Raw genomic sequence first — 10,856 nt, forward strand, 5'->3', positions numbered from 1 at the left:
CGCACAGACCTGGAGGCTATGAGCCAGGCCTGGTCACTCAACACCTGGCCAGGTGGGCCAGGCGCAGGCAGGGTGGGGCTTCCAGCTGGACCTGGGGCTTCCTATAACTCCCCTCCACCAGCCCTTGCTCCCCAGACTAGCGCTTTCCCTAGAGGAAGACGAGGGAGTGAAGGTCCTTGTCTCTGCTCCTGGTCTAACGACCCCGGCTGGAGGAAGGGAAGGAGAGAGAGGGGAGGCAGGAGGTCGGAGCCAGGACCACATACACTCTGGGGGCCCTGCTGACCCTGCAAGAGTTCAAAATTCTAACGTTCCCTGGGCAAAAGATGCCAAGATTCTAGGTCGCAGAACCTCAAAATTCTAAGATTCCAACAGAAGGATTCCGTGTTTTTTAAGATCCCACCACCATGCGACTTCAAGTCCCACTGTCCATCCCTGCTCCCCACCCGAGGGTCCCGGCAGTGAAAGCACAGAGACAGAGATGGGGAGGGAGACAGCCCAAACCAAACAGGAGCACCAGCACCATCCTTCGAGCTTGAGTCGTCCTGAGCGGGATGCTGGGCTTCTCTCCCTGGTAGAGGGGTAGGATTGCCCACCCCCGGCCCTCCCGGCAGCCAGAGGGCTGACTTCCCCAGGCTGCAGCAAAGCCCCGCGCGGGCCACAGGGCCCAGGGGCTGGGGGGCTGGAGAGCCCAGGTCAGGAGGCTGGCAGGGGCCCCAGGGGCTCTGTTCAGGGAGGGACTCCTCTGGGGCGGACACTCTCTGGCCCCTGAGAGAGGAAGCTGCTGGCCAAGGATGCACTGAGGGATGCTCCCCAAGGTCTCCGCCTCCCTGTTCAGAGCCCGAGTCTTAACCCCGGGCAACCAGAGGGGCAGGTCCTGCTGCAAAGCCCGGAGTCAGGGGAGTTCCCTCCGACACTCAGGATGCAATTTCCATGGCCACGCAGCCCCGGCCCCCTCACGTCCCAGTTGAGACTGCTGAGCCTATGGAATCCAGGAGACCAGCTGGAAGAGGTGTCTCTGGGTTGCTCAGAGCTCGGTTATCGGTCTGGCTGCTTTCCCCTCTGTGGACAGGGACTCGGGCGGGCAGGGGGCACGCAGCTGAGCCCCCAAGGCTGGCCGGGAGAAGCATGGGCAGGGACGCTCACTCACAGCCAGCCTCTTTTGAGCCCAGAAAAGAGCGACTCCCGGTTGGCCCTGCCCAGCCCGCAACGCTCATCATCGCTGCTATTTGAGTGCCAACCATGTGCCAGGTGCCGCACTTCACTTTTTATACCCAGTGTCTTGCTTAATCCTCCCACAGCTCTGTGAGACAGGGCCCATCCGTCCACAGACCGGGGAACTCGAGAGACATGCGTGGTGGCCTTCCCAGGTCGGCTGGTGGTCTCTGACCCAGCGCCTGCCCGCGCAGTCACCAAGCTAAGCTGCTACCTGTGGTCCCCACTCAGCCCTCTCCACTGTCAAACCTGTGCCAATCAAATCCAGGCCCCCGAGGGGCACCCTGTTTGTGGGCACTTGTCCGCCCCCTCCGACCCTGACCTCCTGGAACTGCTGTCTGAGCCACAGGCGGTGGGGACAGGCCCTTGGACTGCCCTCCTGGAGTTTCACTCTTACCTTCGGCCACAAAGGCCAGAGCTCTCGGCAGGGGCCCCTGGGGTGTGCTGTCATCTCACACAATCTGTTTCTTCTGGTCAAGAACATGGGCTTTCCCAACAATGTTGGGGAGTCAGGGAGGGACGCAGCTGGGGTTCTGATGGTTGTGGGTCGGAACTGGCTCCCCGAACCCCCTGTCATGACTGAAGAAATCTCACCAGCTGCGTCTGTGAGCAACCCTGACCCTGTTTCCCCAATGCCTTTGTAGGAGTATTTTTAGCAGATCCTCTTTTTTTTTTCCCAAAATAAATGTGAATTGCAAAAATTACCACTTGGACTTGCAGTGTACTTTCCCCCAGTGTTCCCCAGGCAACAAAGAGGGGCCCTGGGAGGTCTTCAGCAGGGTTCTGAAGCATGACTAGGAGTTTTCCAAGGCTAAGGATGGAGTCAGGGTGGGGGCTGGGATTGGGTTGAGGCTGGGGTGGGGATTTGGCCTGGATGTTGAACTCGAGCAGTAATTCCTAAGTGTTCTAAGAACACTCATTCATGTTTAACAGTTTGAGCTCTGCTTTGAGAGGGCCTAAGGATTCAAGTCCCAACTCGGCCATTTGTCAACTATACATCCTTGGAGAGGACACATCATTGCTTGGAGCCTCACTTTCAAGTCTTCTAAGATGGGACAGTGAGACTGATCTCCTGGAGTAGACATGAGGATGAAATGAAGCCTGTCAAGCACTCAGCATCACAACTGTTAGTGCTTAGCTTTCTGCCGGGAGGAAGCGGGGCCCACCGCTGCCACACACGGAGCTGTGTTCTCCGCAACCAGGACAAAGCCTGACTCACAGGAGGCTCTCGATGAACGTTTGTCAGATTCAAAACAGGGTATTTGGGGCGGGCTCCATGGTCAAATACACTAGGCAAATTCTGGGTCTGGGCAGGTTGATCAGATCTCTTTACTCTGGGATATTGTAGAGCCTTAAATGTGCCAAAAGCACAATATGTTTGCTGTGTGCTCAGTCATGTGTCCGACTCTTTGCAATCCCACGGACTGCAGCCCACCAGGCTCCCCGGACCATGGAATTCTCCAGGCAAGAATACTGGAGTGGGTTGCTGTTTCCTTCTCCAGGGGATCTTCCCGCCCCAGGGGCGAATCTCTAAGAAGCTGTTATCATCTGCAGGGTTTCCCACGGCGCCAGGAGTATCTCGTGGGACCAGTGTCCCCGGGATCACACTTGGAGAAGTTCAACGGCATCTGGGTAACACCCTGGTGCTTAGTGGGAGCGCGGGGCTGAGGCTGAAACAGGGCTCATAAACATGAAGAGGGCAGAAATCAGAGGGTTGGGGTAGGGGGGCAGGTCTGCTTGATGGCATGACATTCAGGCAGGGAGAGTCTAACAGACTCCACCTTGCAAGACCTTTGTGAGGGTTAAATAGTTAACAGGCGCCAGAGTGCCCAGGCAGACAGCCTGGCACACAGCAGGGGCTCAGTAAGCAGTTCCTCCCTTACTGCCCCCGGGAGCAGCCCTGCCAGGCCTGGTGGGATGAAGGCAGGAGGAGGAACTGAAGAGTGAGCCAGGCCTTCCCTCCATGGAGCCACGCTGCCCCCTGGGGGCTGAGGCTGGTAACAGGTCAGACTGAGCCCCAGAGCAAGTTTGGCATCCTGGGCTGGGCTGGGCTGGGGGTGGGGGGGCAGTGCAGGGCGGGGGGGGGGGCACGGTGATGAGCCCTCTGCTCCCCACCCTGGCAAAGGTCTGGGCCAATGGGTGCAGACCCAGAAGCACAGCGACAGGGCAGAAGGCAGAGACGCTGAACCAAAGGTTATCCCCTCACTGGCTGCCTTACCTAGGTGCCCCTCCCCAACTCCCTCAGTTCAGTTCAGTCACTCAGTTGTGTCTGACTCTTTGCAACCCCATGGACTGCAGCACGCCAGGCTTCCCTGTCCATGACCAATTCCCGGAACTTACTCAAACTCATGTCCATCGAGTCGGTGATGCCATCCAACCATCTCATCCTCTGCCCCGTCCCCTTCTCCCACCCTCAATCTTTCCCAGCATCAGGGTCTTTTTCAATGAGTCGGTTCTTTGCATCAGGTGGCCAAAGTAGTGGAGTTTTAGCTTCAATATCAGTCCTTCCAATGAATATTCAGGACTGATTTCCTTTAGGATGGACTGGTTGCTGTACAAGGGACTCTTAAGAGTCTTCTCCAACATCACAGTTCAAAAGCATCAATTCTTCAGTGCTCAGCTTTGTTTATAGTCCAACTCTCACATCCATCCATGACTACTGGAAAAACCATAGCTTTGACTACCCAGGCCTTTGTTGGCAAAGTAATGTCTCTGCTTTTTAATATGCTGTCTAGGTTGGTCATAACTTTTCTTCCAAGGAGCAAGCATCTTCTAATTTCATGGCTACAGTCACCATCAGCAGTGATTTCGGAAACCCCCAAAATACAGTCCATCACTGTTTCCATTGTTTCCCCATCTATTTTCCATAAAGTGATGAAACCAGATGCCATGATCTCAGTTTTCTGAATGTTGAGTTCCCAACTCCCTACTCCTGACTTAATGATAATACTGTGCCTCAGGTCCAGGCTGCTGGCCTGAGAATGTCTCCACAATAAGGACCCAGGAGCAGTCAATCTGGCTGAGATGAGGAACTAGGAAATTTTTCTGGAGGTTGTAATTACCCAACCATGCTGTTTATCTGTAGCTTTCAAGTTTACTGGGAAGGGCTCAGGGAGGAGGCAGCTGATGGAGACTGCTACCCCTTGGCACCACCACCCACATTTTATCCCCAAATGCCCACAACCATCAGAGATGCTTATTACCAGGGGTGTGCTATTTACTGTGTACCAACCAACTTGCCAAGCATACTTCACAAATGCTGACTGACACTTCCATTTGAGTCAACAGGTAAGACAAGAGTGAAACAACAGGACAGAGGAGTGGGGCGGGGGGGAGGGGGAGGGACAAGACAGCAGAAGGAGATGACGAGGTACAAACTACCAGGTATAAAATAAATAAGACTGCTGGTGATGGTGGTCACCAAATCCTGTCTGACTCTTTGCGACCCCATAGAGTATAGCCCACTAGGCTCCTCTGTCCCCCGCTGTCTCCCAGAGTTTGCTCAAATTCAGATCCGTTGAGTTGGTGATGCTGTCTGACCATCTCATCCTCTGCCACTCCCTTCTCCTTTTGCCTTCCATCTTTCCCTGCATCAGGGTCTTTTCCAATGAGTCGGCTCTTCGCATCAGGTGGCCAAAGTATAGAGTTTCAGCTTCAGCATCAGTCCTTCCAATGAATATTCAGGGTGGATTTCCTTTAGGATTAACTGGTTTGATCTCCCTGTAGTCCAAGAGGCTCTCAAGAGTCTTCTGAAACTGAAAGTGAAGTGAAAGTGTCAGTTGCTCAGTCATGTCAGGCTCTGTGCGACCCCATGGACTGTAGCCCACCAGGCTCCTCTGTCCATAGAATTCTCCAGGCAAGAATACTGGAGTGATAGCAATTTTCTTCTCCAGGGGATCTTCCCAACCTCGGAATTGAACCCAGGTCTCCTGCATAGCAGGTGAATTCTTTACCATCTGTGCACAAGGAAAGCCTATAAGAATCTTCTCCAACACCACAATTCGAAAGCATCAATTATTCAGCGCTCTGCCTTCTTTATGATCCAACTCTCACATCCATACATGACTACTGGAAAAACCATAGCTTTGACTATACAGACCTTATAAAATAAATAAGATACAAGGAAATAATATACAGCACAGAGAGTATAACCGATATTATATAACAACATTAAATGGAGCATAACCTATAAAAACACGAAATCACTACCTTCCACACCTGAAACCAATATAACATTGAAAATCAACTATATTTCCTGTTCTTAAGTGAAACAACAAAGGCTTATGTTAGGAGTTTACTTACTCCACAACGACATGGGTGACTTCTTTGCTGAATCAGGTAATAGTTTTCAAATACTGCAAGAATATTTCTTCAGTTTTTTTGTGTTATTATTCACCATGTCACATTTTTCTATTTAATCTGCGTTAACATGTTATCCATTACTTCCTTAGGCCTAGACAATCAACAAATGATAAATAAATCAAGCCCTGATGTGTAGCAATGGCCATTTTCCATGGCATAAAAGGCCAACAAGGTCTATTTCAAACTACCAGTGTGAGTCACTAGACAACAGGCTTTGGAAGAGATGCTGGGTAGCATTTTTTTTTTTTTTTTGGCTTATAAACAACAGAAATGTGTTTCTCACAGTTGTGGAGGCTGCAGGTCCAAGAATGAGTGTGCCTGCATCGCCCTGGTTCTGGGGAGGGCCCTCTTCTGGGCTGTAGATTGCCTTGGAAGAGAACAGAGCTCGGCAACACATGGTTATAGAATGTTCCCAAAATTCAGATACAATAGATGTCAACAACCTCAAGAACACAGATAACAGTAGCACACAATAGAAGAGCTAGAAAAGTGATTTGAATGTTGTCTTTGTGTTGAATATATTTTAAGCTATTGTAAACTTATAGAATTTCACTTTTTAATGATGGCATCTAACAACAGCGTCACAAAATTCCTGAAAGTGTAACAGCCGGCTCTTGCCGGCCGGTGGGAACTGGCTCCAGTACTACTGCCCTGCGCCTTCTTCCTGTTTTACAATAGTGGAAATTGAGGCTCACAGAGACAGGGGTGTCTTAACTGCTCAAGGTCAAGATGAATGCAGCTTGGTGGGGTAGCACTCAGGTATATTTTACACTAAAACTGACTTTCAAACTCCCTGCTCGAGAAGACTTGGCATCTTCTCTGTCCACCTCTTTTCTGCATCCCTCCAGCACTTCAGCACAATTTACTGAATTTCTTCTTCCTCCTCCCCTCTCTTCAAAACCAATCCTGAGGCTGGACCCTTCCTCCCATTCCAGGAACACTAACTCCTGGAGCCTCTAATGCCAAAGAAGGAGCCCTCGGATCCAGGGAAGGGTGAGGGATACTCAGCCCAGCTAGCAAGTACTCGAGTGACCTGCCCCCCAAAAGCTCCCCCTTGGTTCATATCTCTCTAAGTGGCAGGAAGAGCTGTGGGGCCCTGCAGAGAAGCGGCAGAGCCCCACTGCCAACCTCTGACCTTGGGCAAGTCACTTGACTTCCTGGAGGACACGGGCTGTCTGATCCCGCCCTCAGAGGTACCAGGACCGTTATCTAACTGCTGCCTGCCTTCTCTCCCAGTTTCCTTAAATGGTATGATTGGGTGGATGCCAGGGAGCCCCCTGCTCAACCCTGAGCCTGGGATTCCATCCTAAAGGGTCTTTCCTTGGGTTTCCAGCACTGCCTTCTTCCAACTGTTCTTTTTAATTCCATTAGGCTTGCAGGAACAGCTGATCAATCCAATCTTCAAGAAGGAGTTTGTTCAGGCTTCTTCCCTGAGACCCTGGGCTCTTCCCTCTCCTGTAGGCAGGAAAGCTGTGGCCTAGCTGCCCTGGCCTGAGGCCCACAACCAGAGGCCCTGGCTTAGGTCTTCCCTTCATGAGTCTTAATCATGCCGGAAGGGAAACCCCACCATATTACCTGCAGTCCCTCTGGGTTATTCTGAGAGGGTCACGGTTCTCTGCAACCAGCCCTTCAAGTGTCTGACCAGTCCTGATCCCCCCCTCAGCTGCCCACAGAGGTCACCACGGCCAGAGACTGATGATGGAAGATGTCAGATGACTTGACCTTCATCCCCGAGTGACCTCGGCAAGGTGCCGACCCTCTCTGAGCCTCCTTCTTCCGTCAGCAGACATTTTCGAGTGTGTTCTCACACCAGGCTGTACCCAGAAGCAGGAGAGACAAGGCCCCCGCCTTCGTGAACTCTGCGGCCCTTACTGAAGCAAACCAATGGAACAAAGGCAAACTGTCGCAAGTCCTGGGAAGGAAACCAGCAGATCTCCGGGACACCAGCCCGAGAGGGTGGCCGATGTTAGACAGAGCGGCAGGGAAAGGGGAGAGTCTGAGTAGAGCTAAGGAATGAGAAGGGGCAGTCATGTGAAAACCGGAGGAAACAGAAAGGCACAGGCCCCCCGATTCCTCACCAGGGAAGCGGCTTAAAACACTGTGCCTCGCAATCCTGGGTTCCAAGGAGGTGCCCAGTGGACCATGTACAGGAAAAAAGCGAGAACCTGGAGGACTGAGCTTCGCCTCCCAACTCCACCTCCCCCAGAATAATTCTGCTTCTGTTTTAAAGACTGGATTTGGGGCTTCCCTGGTGGTCCAGTAGTTAAGAGTCTGCCTCGCAACGGAGGGAACACAGCAATCTTCCAGGAATCTTCCCGGTTCTGGAAGATTCCAAAGCAACTAAGGCCATGTGCTGCAACTACTGAGCGAGTGCTCAAGAGCCTGTGCTCCACAAGAAAAGCCACCACCGTGAGAAGCCAGCGCACAGCAAAGGTTAGCACCTGCTTGCTGCAACTGGAGAGAGCCCACATGCAGCAACCAAGACCCATCACGGCCAATCAATAAATAAATCTTAAAAAAAAAGGATTGGAATTGGATGTTTTAGAAACAAGAATGACAGCTGAAAGATGTTCAGAGACTACTAGAAACTCATCTCACTCACGATGAGATGATGGCTGAGGAATCCTCTCCAGCCTTAGGATGCCTCCCATCTCTACTCCCATAGATGCTCACCCCCCACAATCCCACCCAGCACAGTCTGTGTGCCAGATGTGTGTCCCCCACCTTTAAGCATCATCTGGCTTTCACCTAGCAAAAGTCCCAGACAGAGAAGAAAAATACTAAATCTCTGGATTCCTTTTGAAAACTGGAGAGAAAACCATGATGAGCACAAACATAAGCTAATTTTCAATATATTATCCAGCCCCCCACTCATGCCCACAGACACAGACAGGCGTGCGAAGGCTCAGTGCGTTTCTATCAGCGTGTTTTCAAACCATGGCCATGACTCAGTTTCCCCTGGGTGCCTCGTGACTCACTGTTCCAGGTACCTCTTGCTGTGCAACAGAGGACTCCAAAACTTAGTCACTTAAAATAATTATTTTATTTTTAATTAACAATTCACTGGTGAATATTATTTTATTGTAGTATTACTGATTTAGTCAGTTATTCATTTTGTGAGTCAGGAATTCAGTAAGGGCTTTTCTGCCGTCACACAGTACTAAAGGAACTCAAGGAGGGGTATTCAGCAGGTGGATCTGCCAGTCTGGAAATCTAAAACAGATTCACTCACAGCTTTTCTGGAGTCCTGGCAGGGATGGCTGGGAGCCTGGGCTTGCCTAGAAGTCTGAGCCCCTCTGGGACTCTAAACTCTATGTGTCTACAGGTAGCCCCAGTACAGCAGGCCTCAGAGTAATCAGACTTTAAAAGCTCAAGGCCCCAAGAGAGAGTGTCCAAGAGAGGAAGAGAAAGCTGCTGGTGTCTCAAGCCTTGGTCCAGAAACTGGAATCTCATAGCCTCTCTTAACATTCTTCTGGGTTAAGCAGTTCCAGGGCCCACCTGGATACAAGAAGCGGGGACAGAACTCAGCTCCCAATAAAAAGAACAGCAAGCAATTTGTGCTCATCTTTTATTTGCCACACTGATGTTTTTCATTAATATAACAATTAAAAATGACAGGATTTAGGACTTCTCTAGTGGTCCAGTGGCGAAGAATATGCCTTCCAATGGAGGAGACACGGGTTCAATCCCTGGTCAGAGAACTAAGATTCCACAAGCCTCGGAGTAACTCAGCCTCGAACTGCAACTAGAGACCCCACATGCCACAGTGAAGACCCAGTGTGGCCAATAAACACATAAATAACAGGATTCCCAACTTAGTCTACAGATTCAATGCAATCTAATCAAAATCCTGGTACATTATTTCGTGGCTATCAACAAATCGATTCTAAGTTTATATGGAGAGGCAAAAAATCCTCAATAGCCAACTCAGTATTGAAGGAGAGGAACAAAGCAGGAGAACTGACACTACTCAGCTTCCAGACTTAATGCAGTAATCAAGACACAGTGTGGTGCTGGCAAAGGGACAGACAGACAGGTTAGTGAAATAGAATAAAGAGCCCAGAAACAAACCCACATAAATACAGTCAGTGGATCTTTGACAAGGAAGCAAAGGAAATGCAATGAAGAAAAGACAGTCTTTTCAACAAATGAAGCTGGAACAACTGGATATCCACATCCAAAAATAAAAAAGAATCTAGACACAGACCTTACATATTTCACAAAAAAATAACTCAAAATGGATCACAAACTTAAATGTAAAGTGCAAGACTAGAAAACTAGAAGATGATATAGGAGAAAACCTAAATGACCTTGGGTATGGTGATGACTTTCTTGATACAATACCAAAGGCACAATCCACGAAAGGAACACTGATTAGCTAGACTTCATGAAAATTTAAAACTGCTCTGCAAAACACTGCTCTGCAAAACTGCTCTGCAAAAATGTCAACAAAATGAGAATGCACGCCACAGACTGGGGGAAATATTTGCAAAAGACACATCTGATAAAGGACTGTTACCTAAAGTACACAAACACTTAAAACTCAAAACAGCCCAATTTTAAATATGGGCCAAAGACTTTAACAGACATGTCATCAGGGAAATGCAAATTAAAATGACAATGAGATAGCATCATATATTGGTATCTGTTAGAAAGGCCAGAATCTAGAACACTAACATCATCAGATGCTGACAAGGATGGGGAGCCACAGGAACTCTCACTCACTGCTGGTGAGAAAGCAGAGTGGCACAGCCACCCTGGAAGACAGCTGGGCAGTTTCTTACAAAACTAAACATACCCCTACCATACAACCCAGCAACTGCGCTCTTTGGTGTTTACCCAAACGAGTTAAAGACATGTCCACGCAAAAACACGCAACTAGAGAGCCTGAGTGCTGCAGTGAAGACCCAGCAAAGCCAAAATAATAAATAAATAAATGAAAGTTTAAAAAATGTCTGTTTTGAAGACAGATATTTGCCTCCCTTCCCGGGATGTCAATGCCACTAGTACTTCAATAAGTCTCCCTCCCTAGGTGCCAAGGCCACACTAACTTGCTGTTTGTGTGCAAATCTGTATTTTTTGGGATACTGAAGGAAGGTACCTCTGTCATGCTTGATGTTCTTTGTTCAAAGTTGTGCTGAAAACCATGCTTCTCTGGAGCAGTTTCAATGCAGGGGACACAGGTTCGATCCCTGGTCTGATCTGGGAAGATCCCACATGCCGTGGAGCAACTCAGCCCGTGCGTCACAACTACTGAAGCCCAGGTGCCCTGGAGCCGGTGC

This window comes from Odocoileus virginianus, chromosome 30, assembly GCF_023699985.2.
Source record: "Odocoileus virginianus isolate 20LAN1187 ecotype Illinois chromosome 30, Ovbor_1.2, whole genome shotgun sequence".
NCBI lineage: Eukaryota > Metazoa > Chordata > Mammalia > Artiodactyla > Cervidae > Odocoileus > Odocoileus virginianus.